This window comes from Aquarana catesbeiana, linkage group LG04, assembly GCF_042186555.1.
Source record: "Aquarana catesbeiana isolate 2022-GZ linkage group LG04, ASM4218655v1, whole genome shotgun sequence".
NCBI lineage: Eukaryota > Metazoa > Chordata > Amphibia > Anura > Ranidae > Aquarana > Aquarana catesbeiana.
The window spans coordinates 315,085,230-315,107,149 of record NC_133327.1 but is presented as its reverse complement, the minus strand read 5'-3'; positions in this window follow the sequence as shown (position 1 = coordinate 315,107,149).

Here is a 21,920-nt window from a genome sequence, read left to right as displayed (position 1 = left end):
ACGTCTTTATTAAAGGTACATACCATGACAGACCGATTACGATTGCAAACGTTTACTTCCCTAACACAGCACAAGTGGCCTTTTGCCAAAAGATAGTTCGGGTACTAATGGGCTTTGCAACAGGAATACTTATACTGGGAGGAGACTTCAATATAACACTGAACCCAGCGGTTGATTTCTCTTCGGGGAAATCCTGCATCAAATATAACGCACTAAAAAAAATCAAAACACTCCTCAGCTCCCTACAACTAATAGACACCTGGAGATAGCTTCACCCAGACTCCAGAGACTTCACGTTTCACTCAATACCACATAACAGATACTCGCATATAGACTTTCTATTTGTCACACAAAGAGACCTACAAAATGTAACCAAAGCTCAAATAGGCATCCAATCAATATCTGATCACACTCCAATCTCCCTGACAATAGATCTGGGTCCTTTAACCTCAAGATCGACTGGTTGGAGACTTAACTCCTCACTGTTAACTGACCCGGAAATAACACCCAAATTGACAAAAGCACTATCGGATTACTTTAGTGTTAATGTTACCCCAGACGTAGACCCCATGACTATTTGGCAGGCACATAAATGCTATATGAGAGGTGAGCTGATCAAACTAGGTTCTCAAAAGAAGAAAGGGCAAGAGCAGGAAATTGCAAATTTAATAAACAACATTAGAACACTAGAAAATAGCCACAAACAATCTTTATCGTTTCAGTTGGCTACAGCACTACTTGAAAAAAGAAAGGCTCTTCAACAATTAATGGAACATAAAATCAAAAGACTATTATATTTCAAACGAGCAATTTATTATGACTCAGGAGATAAAACCGGTAGATTGCTAGCGAGGGCCCTGAGGGAAGCAAATGTAAAAAAACACATAGCAGGGATCAGGTCACAGAGGGGGAAACTAGATGTTACCACCAAAGACATAGGCTCACATTTCCACCAATTTTACTCAACCATATATAATCTGCCTCCACAACACAAACCCCAATTCATACAGGCTGACAGAGAATCAGCCATACAGGACTACCTACGCAATAGTGGGCTCCCCAAATTAGAGGATACTGAAACCTCCCTTTTGGAAGGAGAAATAATGGAAGCAGAAATAAAATCAGTCATTAAAGAACTTAAATCAGGGAAAAGCCGAGGACCGGACGGCTTTACGTCAGTTTACTACAAATCATTCAGCACTAGCCTAATGCCACCACTGACTAGAGTTTGAACGCCCTGTCCTCGCCCAACCACGCAACATCTGATTTTTTGTCAGCCCATATCACAGTTGTGCCTAAACCAGGAAAGGACCCAGCTGAATGCCCTAGCTATAGACCTATCTCATTGCTGAACTTAGATTTGAAAATCCTAGCAAAAGTAATAGATATTAGATAGATTGTTGCGAATAGATTGAGACCCCTATTACACTCTTTGATAGGTCGGGAACAGGTGGGTTTCATGCCTGGCAGAGAGGCAAGAGATAATGTGCTCAAGGCCCTTCTGTTAACACATGCAGCCCACGGGGGTGACTGCGAAGGCCTTCTCCTGTCCACGGACGCGGAGAAGGCCTTTGATAGAGTCTCATGGGACTATATGCTAGAGACTTGTAGGTTCATTGGGCTGGGGACACATATGATGAGCTGGATCTCCAGTTTATATGACAAACCCTCGGCCCAATTGAAGATCAACGGCACATTGTCAGATAGGGTCTTGATCACGAATGACACTAGACAAGGGTGCTCACTGTCACCACTGCTATTTATTCTTTCATTAGAGCCTTTCATTAAGACAGTTAATCGAGACAGCTGAGTAACAGGGTTTAAAGTGCCAGGCAGGGAATATAAGATCGCAGCCTATGCTGACGACCTTTTGTTTTTTCTGACCAACCCCCACACTACAATACCCAATCTAATGAAACAGTTCACACATTTCGGTTTTATAGCAAATCTTAAGATCAATTTCACGAAATCTGAGGCTATGAACATCTCTTTCACAACAGAAAACCTGACCAAAGCTAAACAAAATTGTCCCTTTAGATTGGAGTCCAACGCTCTTAAATACCTTGGGATTTGGCTAACCCCGAGTTTGACGTATATATATGAGCGCACATTTCCCCACCCTTTTACAAAAAATTAAAACAGACCTACAAAAATGGCACTCTAAATATTTGTCCTGGTTTGGGAGATCAGCGGCCTTGAAAATGGTCATACTCCCTAGATTGCTGTACCTTCTCAGAACACTACCGATTAAGATACCACGGAAATTTTTTAAGGCATTGCAATCTACCCTGATTCAGTTCATCTGGAGGCTTAAGAAACCCAGAATTAGCTTTTCTCTTCTCAATAGGCCAAAAAACCTAAGTGGGATGGGACTACCAAATTTTTACAACTACTATCTTGCATCCCATCTCACGAGAGTGATTGATTGGCACTGTCATGAGGAAACTAAAGATTGGGTTATACTGGAGAACTCATTATATCAAACTCCATTGAAATTCGCTCCATGGATACCGCTCAAAGCTCATCACTCTCTCGTTAAAAAACATCCTCTAACAGGCACGACATTAAACTTGTTTCATAATATAGCTAAAAACACAGACCTGTCCTCAAGTATTAGCCCGCTCACCCCCCGACCGATAACCAAGACTTCCCTCCGGGCCTCAGGAATACCTGCTTACAGGCACTAGACTTCACACAACCTCTTATTGCAAAGACCTGTTTTCACAAAGGCCAAATTAACGACTTTACCACACTAAGGGTTGACATTGGACTTCCAAGACTACCTCTGTGGACATACTTCCAGATCCGCAGCTTCTTAAACGGAAAAAATAGAAAACCCCTACTTTCAAGGGAGCTGACTGAATTAGAAGAAATCTGCTCTAATGGGACGCAATGCAACAGAGCAACATCTGTCGGGTACACATGGCTACAAAAGACGAAAGTGGCTAGAGATTACAGATTCCACACGGCTTGGTCCTCCGCTCTACAAACAGACATAACTGACAGGCAGTGGGAGACAGCGTGCGTTCTTTCTCATAGCTGCTCGATCAGCATCAAAACTCAGGAGTTGTCCTACAAACTCCTGACACATTGGTATGCTACCCCTGACAAGCTGAAGAAATGGTTCCCACAGACTTCAGATACTTGCTGGAGATGTGGAGAAGAGACAGGCACCCTCCTACATGTATGGTGGGAGTGCTCCAAAATTACAAACTATTGGAATGAAGTCAGGAAAACTGTAAGGCTAATCACGGAGACCAGGATTACACTTAATGCTGCTTGTTGTCTGCTACATATCACTAACTTCCCCATTAGGCGCTACAAAAAGTCCTTAACAAAGCATTTACTTAACGCAGCTAAGGCGCTAATACCACTATACTGGAAAAACACACACCCACCACCTATTCAAGAATGGCTAAAAAAGGCTGCTGAAACCTGTTACATGGAAGATACCCTGGCACAATCCCAGGACAAAGCGGAAAAATATCAAAGAACTTGGTCTCCATGGTTCACCTTTAAGGCCTCAGAGGTCTATGATAAAATAATGAATCACTAGCATTCTGCGATATGGACTAGAGATACCTGATGAATGCAATATTCATGACATTCAAGAAACAAAACAAAATATAATTGCTTTACCAAACATATGCATTCCCCTCCCTCCCCCTTTCTTTTTTCTTTATCTTACTTCCTCTTCTTTTCTCTGTTACAAATATGTATAAGCTCTCAAAATCAAAGCTAACTAACGAAGTAAACAATATCTCACATATCTAAGATCTATAAGTGATCTAAGTTTAACAAATAAATAAAACACCATATTGGCAATTGATAAATAAATCTGTAACTATTAAAGCTTAAGTTCATTAGTCAGGTAAAGATGTTATCATATTTACAAGATCGCAAGATGGGAATTGTATACTGCTATGTATTGTACACACTGCTTTGATTTGTACTGTTTAAAACTCTTTACAATGAACTTCATTGATGTTAAAAAAAAAAAAGCCTTTAAAGAAAATTTGAGCTTAGTCTGGTGATCAAGACCATTTGTGCTTGGGGTGTCCTAATTTATTCTTTATCCCCTCATTCCTTCCCATGTTATACTATTTTAAAATAAATCAGTTTAAAGTTAGGCATGCAGGCTTTACAAAGAACCATCCTGAGATTAATGGAACAGGGGCCTTACCTACATGTAATTGCCGTGGGATCATTAAAAATATGGCCTGTTATTCAGCTGTTTTAAAGAAACCTACATTACTAATGGCGTATTTCACAGTGTTTTTATTTGCCATCTTTCATCAATTTTTCTGTGCAGTTCCACCCTAATAAACTAATTTGCTTTCAGTAACTTTGACATAGCTTGAACTCAAACGATAAATTACTCAATTTACATATAATTAAATTGACAGGTAAAGCTAAGAGCATGCAGTTTCTCAATATATCACAAATAATTAAAATCAAATAAGGCATCTGTAAGCTGTTAAGCACCTACATATTTATTATAGATTTACACTTTACATGCAATAAATAACATATAATTTGTGCCAACTAGCTGATGCATAATATACATTTTTGTATTAGGAGTTTTCTATATTAACCATTGCATAGCACTCTTTTTTTCTCTTTACAAATATATTTCCTATTACGATAGGAAATATAACGTACGAAAGATAGAAAATCTCCCAGGCAACGTAAAACGTCTTTATACTCTGAAGGTGCAATTGCTTGCCATCCTTTTTATTAAAGGATGTCTAAACCCAATAACAAAAAATGTAATCTGTTGTAGATAACAAGTCCTTAGATATGGTGACTGCCTTCATTTTCTTTTTTCTTTTTCTACAAATACAGAAAACACATGATTTTGCCATAATGCTGGTAACTTCCTGTGGACTGAACTGAATTCTCAAACAATGTTATCAATTTTTAAGCTATCAAATGTCAACTACAAATCAGTACCCCCCTATGTAAAGGAGTTGCTGCTTCTCAAAGGATAAAAAGTGTGCTGTTACCCTAGGACAGGAAGTGTGTTATTGGTAGAACCACCAGTCAGAGATAAAGGTTTTACTACACAATCACAAATATATTTTACAGCTAGACAGAGACTATTACTACTACCGGAAGGCATGCACAAATAAAGCAAACTTAGATGAAGTTACAAATAACTTGGACTCTATGGACTCTAATGCACTCTACAGTTAGGCAATTCATAGGAATTTGCTTCTTCGGGGGAAACAAAACCCAAGAAAATGTACTGGATTCATATGAGGAGGGCTAGCGTATTAACTTGGCAAATTTAAAAAGCAGTAAATGTGAAATTCAAATATTCAATTCTGATCTGGTAATCACTGTTTTTAAAACACATTACCAAGAAAGATTAATCAGTGAATGTCACATTCACTGCTTTTTAAATAAGCCCCCCACAAGTGACATATAAGTTGTGTAAGATTTCCAGTATTTTAGCTCTCACTATAAAATATAATACTACTAAACTGCACTATATGACTTCAAAAAATACACAAAAAAGGAATGTGAAAATGATTTTAGACAGATGGCATTTAAGTTGTGTAAGATTTCCAGTATTTTAGCTCTCACTGTAAAATATAATACTGCTAAACTGCACTATATGACTTCAAAAAATGCACAAAAAAGGAATGTGAAAATGATTTTAGACAGGAAAATATTAAATATTTCAAATGCATATTTCATATGCTTAAAATTAATTTGCACACAAAACTGAGTGACACCTGATAAGTTATTTTATCAGCTCAGTATGTTAAAATGTGCCTGTGGAATACCATCGCAGGTATTAGGATTCACTGATTCAGTGTTAGTTACAAATAGAGATGGGTCGAACACCCCCCTGTTCGGTTCGCACCAGAACTCCTGAACAGAGAAAAAAGTTCTGACCTGAGAGGCGAACCCTATTAAAGTCTATGGGACCCGGACTTGAAAAATCAAAAGTCCCCATTTTGAAGGCTTATATGCAAGTAATTGGCCAAAGGGTATGGGGGTCCTGGGGGACATGTATCAATGCAAACATTTTTTTTATAAAAGATTGTTTTTACAGGAGCAATAATACATTTATTTAAACAAACTAGCAACTTAAGTTAAAAAAGCGCTGTTCAGCTTGACAAACAATAGAACTTCCGGTTTTGGCCACGACCCGGGTGACGTAACTTCCTTTACTGCATCATCACTTTGGAATTGTTGCACTTTATTGTATATGATATTTATTCACTGCATTTGTCACTTTGGAATTTGCACTGCACTGTATATGCAGAACACGTTACTTGTGTATAGTTGCACATTCATTATCTATTGTTTATTTGAAGATATATCGCATCACATTTTGAGTAAGCGCCACTTTATTCATTTTATTATTTACACTATGTGGGAACAACATTTATGTTAGCAGCTACTTAGTTTGGTGTCTGTTTACGAAGCAGTGAAATCTATTCACTGCTTCATTCTCCGGCATTCACAGTGAAGATCTTTTTCCTCTGCGTGCCAGTTTATGAAGCTTTGTAGATCGCTTCACCTTCTGAGGAGTGAAGAGATCTACAAACGCTTCCAACAGTGGAGAACGGCCCCTGATACTGGAATCTCGTGAGACTTTACGAGATTACAGCACCAGAAATTCACCGAAACACAGAGATGTCAGTTTATTAAGCAGTGATAAATTATCACCGCTCAATACACGGACAGACGGCGTGGATTAATGTTAATAAAATAATGAGTCCCCCTACATTATATACATATGTATACACACACACACACACACACATTATATATACATGTATATACACACACATTATATATATATATACATATACACATTATATGTATATATGTATATACATAAATATGACAGGGGGACATGCTTACAGTGTTGGGGGGTCTGAACGAGGCATAAGAAAGTTAAAAATCTTCCTCCTTCCCCCTCAGATCCCCCCAGATTTCCTCTTCACTCCCCGATTCACCACCTCTGAGCTGGTGAACTTGGGAGTGTGAATTCTGACTCAGATCGCCAGTGAAGCGGTGAGATCACCGCTTCATAAACTGGCCGTTACTGTGTCATTCAATGAGGATTCTCCATGTGTAGAGATAATCGGCGGGAGAACAAGTTCAAACATGCTCTCTGCTGATTATCACTGTTTCATAAACTGTTTATGGACTGTGATCAGCGGCGATCCTTGGGATCACCGCTGATCACTGCTTCATAAATGGACACCTTTATTATTTATTTTTTTGTTTGCGCATTAGTATTTGCACTGTATTGGGATTTTTTTTATTCCTGGATCATTTTAGTACATGTACACCAATACAGTGCACACAGGCAAAGCAGATCAGGTGTTATCACAATGGATAGGTGAGAGGCCAGCCTCCAGACTTTCAGCATAATTTGCTTATTTACACTTTTGCATACCTTCAATATTTACTGTTTCACAAAAAGACATAATTTAAAATTTTAAAATATTTGTTATCTATTAACCATTTGACCTCCGCAAGGTTTTACTTTACCCTTTATGACCAGGGCATTTTTTGCTATTCAGCACTGTGCAACTTTAGCTGAAAATTGTTCAGTCATCCAACACTGTATGCAAATTAGATTTATATCATTTTTTTCACACAAATAGAGCTTTCTTTTGGTTGTATTTATTCACCACTGGGTTGTCAAAAAAAAAAATTCTTCTTAGATTCTATTACTAAATTTTGCTAACTAATAACCTTTCTCCATAAATGTAGGCCAAAATATAGTCTGCTACAGCTATTTTGTAAAAAATAACCAAATTCAGTGTATACTGTATTATTCAGTATGTGTGAACATTATAGAGTCTACAAACAATGGTATATACAGTATACTTAAAAATTGATCAATCCTGGTGTACTGATGGCCTGTCTCATTTCTTGAGGCCCTAAAATGCCAGGACAGTACAAATACCCCCAGAAGACCCCTTTTTTGGAAAGTAGACAATCCATTCTATCATGTATTTTTTACATCCTGTCATCAGAATAGTTCAGTGTCACCATAGTGACACTGCATTATGGGGGGGGGGGGGGGTCAGGGATTTGTTTTCTTTTAAACTATTATTATTTAAACTATTATTGCTTATAATGACTGTTCTGTTTACATTGTAATCCTGTGATCGCTATGACCAATCACCAAGATCACCGTGATCCTCTGTGATCCTCTGTGTCCACCAGACACAACCGCCAAGGGTTCATGCCACTGTATCCCCCAGGAGTGCGCCAGTGCACATGTGCTCAATGACATACCAGTACATTGCTCAGCCTGCAGTGCTGCCTGCTAGCAGTAAATCTACTGTTAGCAGGTGGCAAGGAGTTAACTCGATATAATTTAATATTTTAGATTTAGTAGGAATTTTGGAAGTTACAAAAAGTAATAACATTTTTTATGTATTTTTATACAAAATATTGTTTTGATAAACATTGGCACAACTATTGCACTGAACAAAATCGATAGCACCATCTTTTTTTCTTTGTGTCCTGTTTTTTCAGAAAATGGTTTACGCGGTATTTTGATAATTTTCCAAGCTGTAATTAAAAAATAGTGAAACGTAATCAAATTGTGAAAAATTACAAATAATTATCTGATCACCTGAGGTCAAAAATGATAAGCAGGGCCTGGCAGTGAAAGGTTTAACCCTTTTACTGCCACCACCACTGTATGCCATAGGTCAGTGGTGGCAGGGGGTTTTACACACACTCCCGACTACTGCAGCTTCCAGGAGTGTGTGTAAATGTGAAAACCTGACTGTCAAATGGAAGCTATCCAGTGGCTCTACAATCACCAGAGCTCTTCCACTCACCCTTGTAACTCGTCATGTTTCCTGGCCACTGCACTCTCATTGGTGGAACCGGGACTGTCATGGCATGTGATGCTGGGTAGAGGGGAAGGAGATCATTTGTTCTCAACATTTGTTTGTAGGACGTAGAGCAGAGGGAATTGCGTAGAAAGGAAAGAGCAGGCAAAAAAGAAAAAAAAAAAAAGAAAGAGGAGGAAAAGGGAAAGAAAAAGGAAAATAGACGGAAAAGGAAGATGAAAAAGGAGGGGAAAGGAAAGGGGAGAAGAAGGAGCAAGATAGCGAGTGGACCCAAGGGGTGATAACTACACAACAAAGAATAGGTTGGGGGAGAAGCCAGCGGTAAATGAGAGAGTGGCAATAAAATAAAGCAACCCTAAAGTGACGATTGACAGGTAGATGTGAGGGTGGGAGGGGGGAAGGCTTGGGGTGGGTAAGGGATAAGATATGATATTGAGAATACAATAGAGACTTTGTATAATTTTATAGAAATTGTATTATTATATATTATGTATAACTGCTTTGTGAAGTGTATGTATTAAATTAAAATAAAAAAAATTTTCTGATAAAAAAAAAAAAAAATTTATTTGTTGATCTTCCCATCATGCTCATGACCCAGAAGTAAAAGTACTTTCTGAGTCCTGGTGTCACTTTCACCAACCAGTTTGGCCAGATAAAAAGCTAATGGAGCACAACCCATGATCCATTTGCTTCAATGGAGGGCAGGTGAGACATCAAAGGTTTTAGTAAAATTTAAATCTACACCCAAGCACTTAACTCAAAAAAAGTTGACCCCCCCATCCCCCACATACATGCATGTATGAACACACGCTGGACTGTGCAAAATAGTATTAGACCAATTACTCATGGTTAACTTTAAACCAAGGACTAGGGATGGGCTATCTGTTTGAGTCGAGCATGAGTTAGACTCGAACATTGGCTGTTCACCCATTCGCCGAACAGCGAACAATTTCAGGTGTTTGCGGCTAATTCGAAAAGCCACGGAACACTCTTTAAAAGTCTATGGGAGAAATCTAAAGTGCTAATTTTAAAGGTTAATATGCAAGTTATTGTCATAAAAAGTGTTTGGGGACCTGGGTCCTGCCCCTGGGGATATGTATCAATGCAAAAAAAAGTTTTAAAAATGGCCGGTTTTTCAGGAGCAGCGCTTTTAATAATGCTCAGGTTATTCAGACTCAGGTCTGGTATGAGTTTTTGGAGGGAACCCCATGCCATTTTTTAAAAAATTTTGGCGCAGAGTTCCCCTTACCTGAAGGGCCTGGTAATGGAATTTTGGGGGACCCCCACGCTTTTTTTTTTTTCAATGACTTTCAATGACTTTTATGTGTATTGTCAGGACCGACAATTCATTAATAGCCGCCACTAGGGCTAGTACTTTTAAATGGCTTTTTTTCTTTTAGAAATGTCATTTTGCTCTCAGACTGTTATAAACATGGGAGACATGCGCTAATTTACAGGCATACTATAGACACCCCCCTGGTACGAAATTTAAAGGAATATTTCACTTTTATTGTTTCACTTTAAGCATTATTAAAATCACTGCTCCCGAAAAAATGGCCGTTTTTGAAACTTTTTTTTGCATTGATCCATGTCCCCTGGGGCAGGACCCGGATCCCCAAAAACTTTTTATGACAATAACTTGCATATTAACCTTTAAAATTAACATGTTTGATTTTTCATGTTCATGTCCCATAGACTTTAACGGTGTTCGCGTGTTTAAACAAATTTTTTGCCCGTTTGCATGTTCTGGATGCGAACCGAACAGGGGGGTGTTCGGCCCATCCCTACCATGGACCTGTAAGGGTTTTTAAAGATTTCCCTGTAGACAATATAAGGTACTAAAGTTTGTCACTGTTTCATGGGTGTACTCAATTTTAAGCCTTGTCTGTTTACTCAGTGCAACCTCATCTTTTTTTTTTTTTAATATTCAATATTTCTTTATTAAAGATTTCATAAAAAATTAACATGGTGTACATTTGTTACAACAGGTTAGATGTTCCGACTGGATCAAAGTATACGATTGTTCAGGTCCAGTAGCAAATAACTGATCTTGTAAAAAAAAAAACATAACAAAAGTAGGGATGAGCTTCGAGTTCGAGTCGAACTCATATTCGACTCGAACATTGGCTGTTCGCAAGTTCGCCGAACAGCAAACAATTTGGGGTGTTTGCGGCAAATTCGAACACCCTTTAAAAGTCTATGGGAGGAATCAAAAGTGCTAATTTTAAAGGCTTATATTCATGGTATTGTCCTAAAAAGTGTTTGGGGACCTGGGTCCTGCCCCAGGGGACATGGATCAATGCAAAAAAAAGTTTTAAAAACGGATGATTTTTCGGAAGCAGTGATTTTAATAATGCTTAAAGTGAAACAATAAAAGTGTAATATCCCTTTAAATTTCATACCTGGGGGGGTGTCTATAGTATGCCTGTATGCATGTGTCCCGTGTTTAGAACAGTCTGACAGCAAAATGACATTTCAAAGGAAAAAAAGTCATTTAAAACTACTCGCGGCTATTAATGTATTGCCGGTCCGACAATACACATAGAAGTTCATTCATAAAAACAGCATGGAAATTCCCCACAGGGGAACCCCGAACCAAAATAAAAAGAAAAAAAATAACGTGGGGGTCCCCCTAAATTCCATACCAGGCCCTTCAGGTCTGGTATGCATATTAATGGGAACCCCAGCCAAAATTAAAAAAAAAAAATGATGTGGGTCCCCCTCAAAATCTATACCAGACCCTTCAGGTCTGGTATGGATTTTAAGGGGAACCCCACGCCAAAATAAAAAAAAAAACGGCGTGGGGTCCCCTCCTCTCCTGAACTGTACCAGGCCACATGCCCTCAACATTGGGAGGGTGCTTTGGGGTAGCCCCCAAAACACCTTGTCCCCATGTTGATGAGGACAAGGGCCTCATCCCCACAACCCTGGCCGGTGGTTGTGGGGGTCTGCGGGCAGGGGGCTTATCGGAATCTGGAAGCCCCCTTTAACAAGGGGACCTGCAGATCCCAGCCCTCCCCCCTGTGTGAAATGGTAAGGGGGTACAAAAGTACCCCTACCATTTCACTAAAAAACTGTCAAAAATGTTAAAAATGACAAGAGACAGTTTTTGACAATTCCTTTATTTAAATGCTTCTTCTTTCTTCTTTCCTCTATCTTCTATCTTCCTTCGGTTTCTTCCTCCATCTTCTTCTTCTTATGGCTCTTCTGGTTCTCTCTCCGGTGTTCTCGTCTGACATCTTCCTCCGTGGCGTCGGCGTCCTCTTCCCTTCTTCTCCTCGGGCCGCTCCGCATCCATGATGGCATGGAGGGAGGCTCCCGCTCTTCTCTTCATCTTCTTCTCTTCATCTTCTTCTCTTCATCTTCTTTTTCGGGCCACTCCGCATCCATGATGGCATGGAGGGAGGCTCCCGGTGTGTGACGCTTCTCCTCTTCTGATGGTTCTTAAATAACGGGGGGCGGGGCCACCCGGTGACCCCGCCCCCCTCTAACGCACGGTGACTTGACGGGACTTCCCTATGGCATTCCCCGTGGCCCCGCCCCCGTTATTTAAGAACCGTCAGAAGAGGAGAAGCGCCACACAGCGGGAGCCTTCCTCCATGCCATCATGGTTGCGCAGCGGCACGAAAAGAAGATGAAGAGAAGATGAAGAGAAGAAGATGAAGAGAAGAGCGGGAGCCTCCCTCCATGCCATCATGGATGCAGAGCAGCCCGAGGAGAAGAAGGGAAGAAGATGCCGACGCCACGGAGGAAGATGGCGGAAGAGAACACCGGAGGAAGAACCAGAAGAACCAGAAGAAGATGCAGGAAGAAACCGAAGGAAGATAGAAGATAAAAGAAAGAAGAAGCATTTAAATAAAGGAATTGTCAAAAACGGTCTCTTGTCATTTTTAACATTTTTGACAGTTTTTTTGTGAAATGGTAGGGGTACAATACCCCTTTACCATTTCACACAGGAGGCCGGGATCTGGGGGTCCCCTTGTTAAAGGGGGTTTCCAGATTCCGATAAGCCCCCCAGCCTGCAGACCCTCACAACCACCAGCCAGGGTTGTGGGGATGAGGCCCATGTCCTCATCAACATGGGGACAAGGTGTTTTGGGGGGCTACCCCAAAGCACCCTCCCAATGCTGGGGGCATGTGGCCTGGTACGGTTCAGGGGGGGCTGCTCTCTCATCCCCCCTCTTTTCCTGTGGCCTGCCAGGTTGCGTGCTCGGATAAGGGTTTGGTATGGATTTTTAGGGGGACCCCATGTTGTTTTTTTTTTAATTTTGGCGCGGGGTTCCCCTTAAAATCCATACCAGACCTGAAGGGTCTGGTATAGATTTTGGGGGGACCCCACGCCATTTTTAAAAAAAATTTTGGCTGGGGTTCCCCTTAATATCCATACCATACCTGAAGGGCCTGGTATGGTATTTAGGGGACCCCCACGTCATTTTTTTTTAAAATTTTGGCCGGGGGTTCCCCTTAATATCCATACCAGACCAGAAGGGCCTGGTATGGAATTTAGGGGGACCCCCCACATCATTTTTTTTTTTAAATTTTGGTTGGGGGTTCCCCTGTGGGGAATTCCCATGCCGTTTTTATCAATGAACTTCTATGTGTATTGTCGGACTGGCAATGCATTAATAGCCGCGAGTAGTTTTAAATTACTTTTTTTCCTTTGAAATGTCATTTTGCTGTCAGACTGTTCTAAACACGGGAAACATGCGCCCCTTTACAGGCATACTATAGACACCCCCCAGGTATGAGATTTAAAGGGATATTACTGTTTTATTGTTTCACTTTAAGCATTATTAAAATCACTGCTCCCGAAAAAACGACCGTTTTTAAAACTTTTTTTTGCATTGATCCATGTCCCCTGGGGCAGGACCCAGGTCCCCCATCCACAATAACTTGCATATAAGCCTTTAAAATTAGCACTTTTGATTATTCATGTTCGTTACCCATAGACTTTAACAGTATTCGCGTGTTCGAACAAATTTTTTGCCTGTTCGCATGTTCTGGTGCGAACCGAACAGGGGGGTGTTCGGCTCATCCCTAAACATAAGCATTAACAAGCTTTAGGTGCAACCTCATCTTTTATATTTTCCTAAAAAATGGTTAATATATTCTGTTTGTTTTCCCTAAAATTAGTTTGAATATTCAGTATTTTTTACTAAAATTGTTATGTTTCAGAAACTGTTGCGCTAACATCGTGTGACAAAAAATATGGAACAACCATTAGGGTGTCTGCTTTTAGAAAATGTATAATATTTGTGGGTCTTAACTCATCTTTAGTCCTAAAATTATTTTTAAACATGTGTTGTACAAAAAACAGAGAAACAACTCTGGTAGTCGAGAAAAAATTAGGTTCTCAATTTCCTGGTTTTCGCTGTTTACAATATTTTAAAATATTGATCTAGAATGGGCATTCAGGTCAGGAAAGTCAGAGCAAAGCTGAAACTAATCTGAATTTTGAGTCAGGGACTTAAAGCACTGAATCAGCATGATCTAGTATTTTTAGGCTTCATGTATATATAACCTACTTTGACCGCCAACCGCGGAAAAATCATGCTGCAATTTTCCCACGCTTTGCATTTTCCGGCAGCTGGTGGTGAAAATGTTCCTATCCTGAATGCGATACTTCTGTGTTCAGGAGAGGGGGTGGAGGGAGGTTGATGCTCCCCTAACGGCAGCAGCTCCTAAACTCTGCTCAAAGCCTATGTGTACATGGACACATAGGCTTTTATGGAGTTGCGTTTAGGAGCTTTGGCAAAAAAACTTAAGTTTAGGAGCTGTAGTATACATGAAGCCTAAAAGTGGTCAAAAATTACAGCCTATATACTTTATCAATACAAGTTTCTGCTCAGTTCATTTTATCATGGTTCAGTAAACAGCGAACTTGTTTACTTTAAAGTCATTACAGAAAGCTACTCTATACATGAACAATGTCAATTATTCACCATGACTGCACCTAGTATTGCACAGTATTTATATTTATTACATGTATTTATATAGCGCTGACAATTTACATAACACTTTGCATATACAGTATATTGTACCTCCACATCAGTCCCTGCCCTCAAGGAGGTCTCTAACTCACAGTCATATACACAGTATCTCACAAAAGTGAGTACACGCCTCACATTTTTGTAAATATTGTATTATATCTTTTCACATGACAACACTGAAGAAATTACACTTTGCTACAATGTAAAGTAGTGAGTGTACAGCTTGTATAACAGTGTAAATTTGCTGTCCCCTCAAAATAACTCAACACACAGCCATTAATGTCTAAACCGCTGACAATAAAAGTGAGTACACCCCTAAGCGAAAATGTCCAAATTGGGCCCAAAGTGTCAATATTTTGGGTGGCCACCATTATTTTCCAGCACTGCCTTAACTCTCTTGGGCATGGAGTTCACCAGAGCTTCACAGGTTGCCACTGGAGTCCTATTCCACTCCTCCATTTAGACATCACAGAGCTGGTGGATGTTAGAGACCTTACGCTCCTCCACCTTCCATTTGAGGATGCCCACAGATGCTAAATAGGGTTTATGTCTGGAGACTTGCTTTGCCAGTCCATCACCTTTACCCTCAGCTTCTTTAGCAAAGCATCTTGGTCATCTTGGAGGTGTGTTTGGGGTCATTATCATGTTGCCCTGCGGCCCAGTCTCCAAAGGGAGGGGATCATGCTCTGCTTCAGTATGTCACAGTACATGTTGGCATTCATGGTTCCCTCAATGAACTGTAGCTCCCCAGTGCTGGCAGCACTCATGCAGCCCCAGACCATGACAATTCCACCACCATGCTTGTCTGTAGGCAAGACACACTTGTCTTTGTACTCCTCACCTGGTTGCCACAATGCACGCTTGACACCATCTGAACCAAATACATTTATCTTGGTCTCATCAGACCACAGGACATGGTTCCAGTAATCCATGTCCTTAGTCTGCTTGTCTTCAGCAAATTGTTTGCAGGCTTTCTTGTGCATCATCTTTAGAAGAGTCTTCCTTCTGGGGCGACATCCATTCAGACCATTTTGCAGTGTGCGGCGTATGCTCTGAGCACTGACAGGCTGACCCCCTCACCCCTTCAACCTCTGCAGTAATGTTGGCAGCACTCATACATCTATTTCCCAAATACAACCTTTGGAATTGACGCTGAGCATGTGCACTCAACTTCTTTGGTCGACCATGGCAAGGCCTGTTCTGAGTGGAACCTGCCCTGTTAAACTGCTGTATGGTCTTGGCCACCGTGCTGCAGCTCAGTTTCAGGGTCTTGGCAATCTTCTTATAGCCTAGGCCATCTTTATGTAGAGCAGCAATTCTTTTTTTCAGATGCTCAGTTCTTTGCCATGAGGTGCCATGTTGAACTTCCAGTGACCAGTATGAGAGAGTGAGAGCGAAAAGAGCAATTTTAACACACCTGCTCCCCATTCACACGATTGGGACCTTGTAACACTAATGAGTCACATGACACCGGGGAGGGAAAATGGCTAATTGGGCCCAATTTGGACATTTTCACTTAGGGGTGTACTCACTTTTGTTGCCAGCGGTTTAGACATTAATGGCTGTGTGTTGAGTTATTTTGAGGGGACTGCAAATTTACACTGTTATACAAGCTGTACACTTACTACTTTACATTGTAGCAAATTGCCATTTTTTTAATGCTGTCACATGAAAAGATATCATTAAATATTTACAAAAATGTGAGGGGTGTACTCACTTTTGTGAGATACTGTACACTAGGGCTAATTTAGGCAGGGGCCCATAACATTACTTTGGATACTAATATAGTGCTGAGTATAAATGAGTAAACACCCACAGATTTGTCAGAAAACCTTTACTTTCCTTTCAGAATCAATATTTTCTATGGGACACTATACTACAAAATACTACCACAAATGCGGGCCAATGATTGCAACCAAGATTTGTTAATTTGCACGCTCAATAAAGTATTTTTCCTAACAAATTCATTCAAAGCCATGTTGCAAATTTAAATACACCCCAATGAAATTCTTAGGAGCAAAGCTAAACTTTAGACAACTGAATCCTAATTAATCCTAATTAACAAGAATTCAACTACAGGTGAGTCTAATTATTCATTAAAGATGTGTCCAGTAGACAGTTGATTATAAAAGGGCATTACTTAAGAAAGATAACCCTTTCCAATTGCATGCGGTCAGCAATGGCACAACATGGAAGAGAAATGTCATAAGGCCTGAGAAAGAAAATAATTTATTTACACAAGAAAGGTGAAGGGTGCAAGAAGATCAGCAAAGCTTTACTTATCAGTCAGAATACTGTAGCAAAAGCAATACAAAAATGTAACAAATATGGAACTGCAACCATCTCACAGAGATGTTCAGGCTGTCCACAGAAATTAACACCTCGACAGAAGCGTCTTCTGATGAGAAGTGTTGAAGAAAATCAGCATGAAAGTTTACTGCAGTTAGCTAAAGGTATAGTAAGCCAAACTGGGGTAATTGTTTCCCATGACACAATACGGCGTACACTGCAGAGGAATGGCATACATGGGTGTCTTCCACGAAGTAAGCCTCTCCTAAAGCCACTGCACTAGGGATGAGCTTCGAGTTCGAGTCGAACTCATGTTCGACTCGAACATTGGCTGTTCGCAAGTTCGCCGAACAGCGAACAATTTGGGGTGTTCGCGGCAAATTCGAATGCCGCGGAACACCCTTTAAAAGTCTATGGGAGAAATCAAAAGTGCTAATTTTAAAGGCTTATATGCAAGTTATTGTCCTAAAAAGTGTTTGGGGACCTGGGTCCTGCCCCAGGGGACATGGATCAATGCAAAAAAAAGTTTTAAAAATGGCCGTTTTTTCAGGAGCAGTGATTTTAATAATGCTTAAAGTCAAACAATAAAAGTGTTATATCCCTTTAAATTTCGTAGCTGGGGGGTGTCTATAGTATGCCTGTAAAGGGGCGCATGTTTCCTGTGTTTAGAACAGTCTGACAGCAAAATGACATTTCGAAAGAAAAAACCCATTTAAAACTACTCGCGCCTATTGCATTGCCGGTCCGACAATACACATAGAAGTTCATTGATAAAAACGGCATGGGAATTCCCCACAGGGGAACCCCGAACCAAAATTTAAAAAAAAAAATGACGTGGGGGTCCTCCTAAATTCCATACCAGGCCCTTCAGGTCTGGTATGGATATTAAGGGGAACCCCGGCCAAAATAAAAAAAAATGACGTGGGGGTCCCACTAAATTCCATACCAGACCCTTCAGGTCTGGTATGGATTTTAAGGGGAACCCCGCGCCAAAAAAAAAAAAACGGCGTGGGGTCCCCCCAAAAATCCATACCAGACCCTTATCCGAGCACGCAACCTGGCAGGCCGCAGGAAAAGAGGGGGGATGAGAGAGCGCCCCCCCTGAACCGTACCAGACCACATGCCCTCAACATTGGGAGGGTGCTTTGGGGTAGCCCCCCAAAACACCTTGTCCTCATATTGATGAGGACAAGGGTCTCATCCCCACAACCCTGGCCGGTGGTTGTGGGGGTCTGCGGGCGGGGGGTTTATCAGAATCTGGAAGCCCCCTTTAACAAGGGGACCCCCAGATCCCGGCCCTCCCCCCTGTGTGAAATGGTAAGGGGGTACTTACCCCTACCATTTCACTAAAAAACTGTCAAAAATGTTAAAAATGACAAGAGAGTTTTTGACAATTCCTTTATTTAAATGCTTCTTCTTTCTTCTATCTTCCTTCATCTTCTTCTTCTGGTTCTTCTGGCTCTTCTGGTTCTTCCTCCGGCGTTCTCGTCCAGCATCTCCTCCGCGGCGTCTTCTATCTTCTTCTCCTCGGGTCGCTCCGCACCCATGGCATGGGGAGAGGCTCCCGCTCTTCTCTTCATCTTCTTCATCTTCTTCTCTTCTTCTTTTCTTCTCTTCTTCTCTTCTTCATTTTCTACTCCGGGCTGCTCCGCACCCATGCTGGCATGGAGGGAGGCTCCCGCTGTGTGACGGCGTCTCCTCGTCTGATGGTTCTTAAATAACAGGGGGCAGGGCCACCCGGTGACCCCGCCCCCTCTGACGCACGGGACATGACGGGACTTCCCTGTGGCATTCCCCGTGACGCCACAGGGAAGTCCCGTCAAGTCACCGTGCGTCAGACGAAGAGTCACCCCGTTATTTAAGAACAGTCAGACGAGGAGACGCCGTCACACAGCAGGAGCCTCCCTCCATGCCAGCATGGATGCGGAGCGGCCCAGAGAAGAAAATGAAGAAGAGAAGAAGAGAAGAAGAGAAGAAGATGAAGAAGATGAAGAGAAGAGCGGGAGCCTCCCCCCATGCCATGGGTGCGGAGCGGCCCGGAGAAGAAGATAGAAGACGCTGCTGAGGAGATGCTGGACGAGAACGCCGGAGGAAGAACCAGAAGAGCCAGAAGAACCAGAAGAAGAAGATGAAGGAAGATAGAAGAAAGAAGAAGCATTTAAATAAAGGAATTGTCAAAAACTGTTTCTTGTCATTTTTAACATTTTTGACAGTTTTTTAGTGAAATGGTAGGGGTAAGTACCCCCTTACCATTTCACACAGGGGGGAGGGCCGGGATCTGGGGGTCCCCTTATTAAAGGGGGATTCCAGATTCCGATAAGCCCCCCGCCCGCAGACCCCCCACAATCACCGGCCAGGGTTGTGGGGATGAGGCCCTTGTCCTCATCAACATGGGGACAAGGTGTTTTGGGGGCTACCCCAAAGCACCCTCCCAATGTTGAGGGCATGTGGCCTGGTATGGTTCGGGAGGGGGGGTGCTCCCTTTTCCTGTGGCCTGCCAAGTTGTGTGCTCAGATAAGGGTCTGGTATGGATTTTTGGGGGGACCCCACGCCGTTTTTTTTTTTTTTTTTTGGCGCAGGGTTCCCCTTAATATCCATACCAGACCTGAAGGGCCTTGTATGGAATTTAGGGGGACCCCCACGTCATTTTTTTTTTTAAATTTTGGTTCGGGGTTCCCCTGTGGGGAATTCCCATGCCGTTTTTATCAATGAACTTCTATGTGTATCGTCGGACCGGCAATGCAATAGCCGCGAGTAGTTTTAAATGGGTTTTTTCTTTCGAAATGTCATTTTGCTGTCAGACTGTTCTAAACACAGGAAACATGCGCCCCTTTACAGGCATACTATAGACACCCCCCAGCTACGAAATTTAAAGGGATATTACACTTTTATTGTTTGACTTTAAGCATTATTAAAATCACTGCTCCTGAAAAAACTGCCATTTTTAAAACTTTTTTTTGCATTGATCCATGTCCCCTGGGGCAGGACCCAGGTCCCCAAACACTTTTTATGACAATAACTTGCATATAAGCCTTTAAAATTAGCACTTTTGATTATTCATGTTCGTGTCCCATAGACTTTAACGGTGTTCGCGTGTTCGAACAGACTTTTTTCCTGTTCACATGTTCTGGTGCGAACCGAACAGGGGGGTGTTCGGCTCATCCCTACACTGCACAAAAAAGCCTGCCTATAATTTGCCGGGGTCCATGCTGAAAAAGAAGAACACTACTGGGACTCTGTATTCTGGAGTGATGAGACCAAGATACTGTAAATGTTTTTGGAACTGATGTCTTCAAAACTGTATGGCGTCTCAAAGGTGAGGAGTACAAAGAAAAATGCATGGTGCCTAGTGCCTACAGTGAAACATGGTGGTAGCAGTGTCCTTCTGTGGGGCTGCATGAGTGCTGCTGGTGTTGGGAAGCTGCATTTCATTGATGATATCATGAATTCACAGAAGTACTGCTCTATATTGAAGGAGAAGATGCTACCATCACTCCGTGTCCTTCGTCGTCATGCACTTTTCCAACATGACAGGAATCCAAAACACATCTACGGCCACTGTTGCATTTCTGAAGAACAATGGGGTAAAAATGATTCAGTGGCAAAGTATGTCTCCTGATCTGAAGCCAATCGAACATTCTGAAGAGACAAGTTAAGCATCACTCTTCATCCAGCATCCAGGCTCTAAAAGAGGTCGTTCTTGAAGAATGGAAAAACATAGATGGTGTAATATGTCCTTACAAATCATGGAGGTCATACAAAATTCTAGATGTAGTCATTTTAAGCTAAATTATTATACAAAGGAATTGCCCTGGGAGTCTAAATGAGGTGAATATGGTTAGCAAATGAACATACCATGAGTATAAAAACATTTGATTCATTGCAACTTGTCGTGCATGTAGAGCAGAGCCACAGTAATAAAAGGCCGATAAGGTATACTGTAAATACAGAGTGAAAGGGAAACAATCCTTATACAAAGGTAAATGTATCGTATATAAAAGCAGTATACAGACATCAAAATTTTGTACAAGCATCAGTAGTACCCGTGTTTCACGAGAGCCATGCTCACTTCTTCAGGGGTAGATGCTTTAATGTATCTACAATACAAGTAATAAACCAAGTAAATGTAAGTTAGACAAAATTGGCAGGAAGGTGATTGGTCGTAGGGGTCTGAGTGTAAGACCCCATACTCACCAATGGGCTGGGTCAGGTCATCAATCACTGACTCGACAGGTGGCGGCAGCAGCAACAGACATCCGGCTCGGGAGCTGAGGAGGTGGAGCGACAGATAACCCCACCAGGGGAACAACCAGAGAACTGACATGGCTACGGTGCATGTAAGTGTCCCTAGAGGTATCACCTCGTCCAAAATAGATGACAACTAGAAATAATGAATAATAAAAGAGTATAAATGTGTGTCAAATGACCCTGCAGATGCAGATAAGCTTAATACAGTAAAGTTAGTATGCGTGTAAATATTCATTGAAATGCATGGCGTAAATGCTGGTATGGACTGAGAAACTAAAAGGGCTGTAAAAATTATCATTGAAAAAGTGTAGAAAGATGTTTGACAAATTATGTGTAGGGTGCACTGGGGTGAAATAATGTGAACTGAACTTAAAAAAATCAGTGGTTACCTGAGTGGAGTATGAGGGCCAGAAAGTTCCCCTCGTGGAAGTGCAGCTGTTGTGTACATACAAAGCTGTGAGAAACACCGCCATGTCAGGCTCCAACTTATATCTCCGGGAGGACCCGATGCTCCGCCGCCATTGTCATGTACGGGCAAAGAAGGCATGCA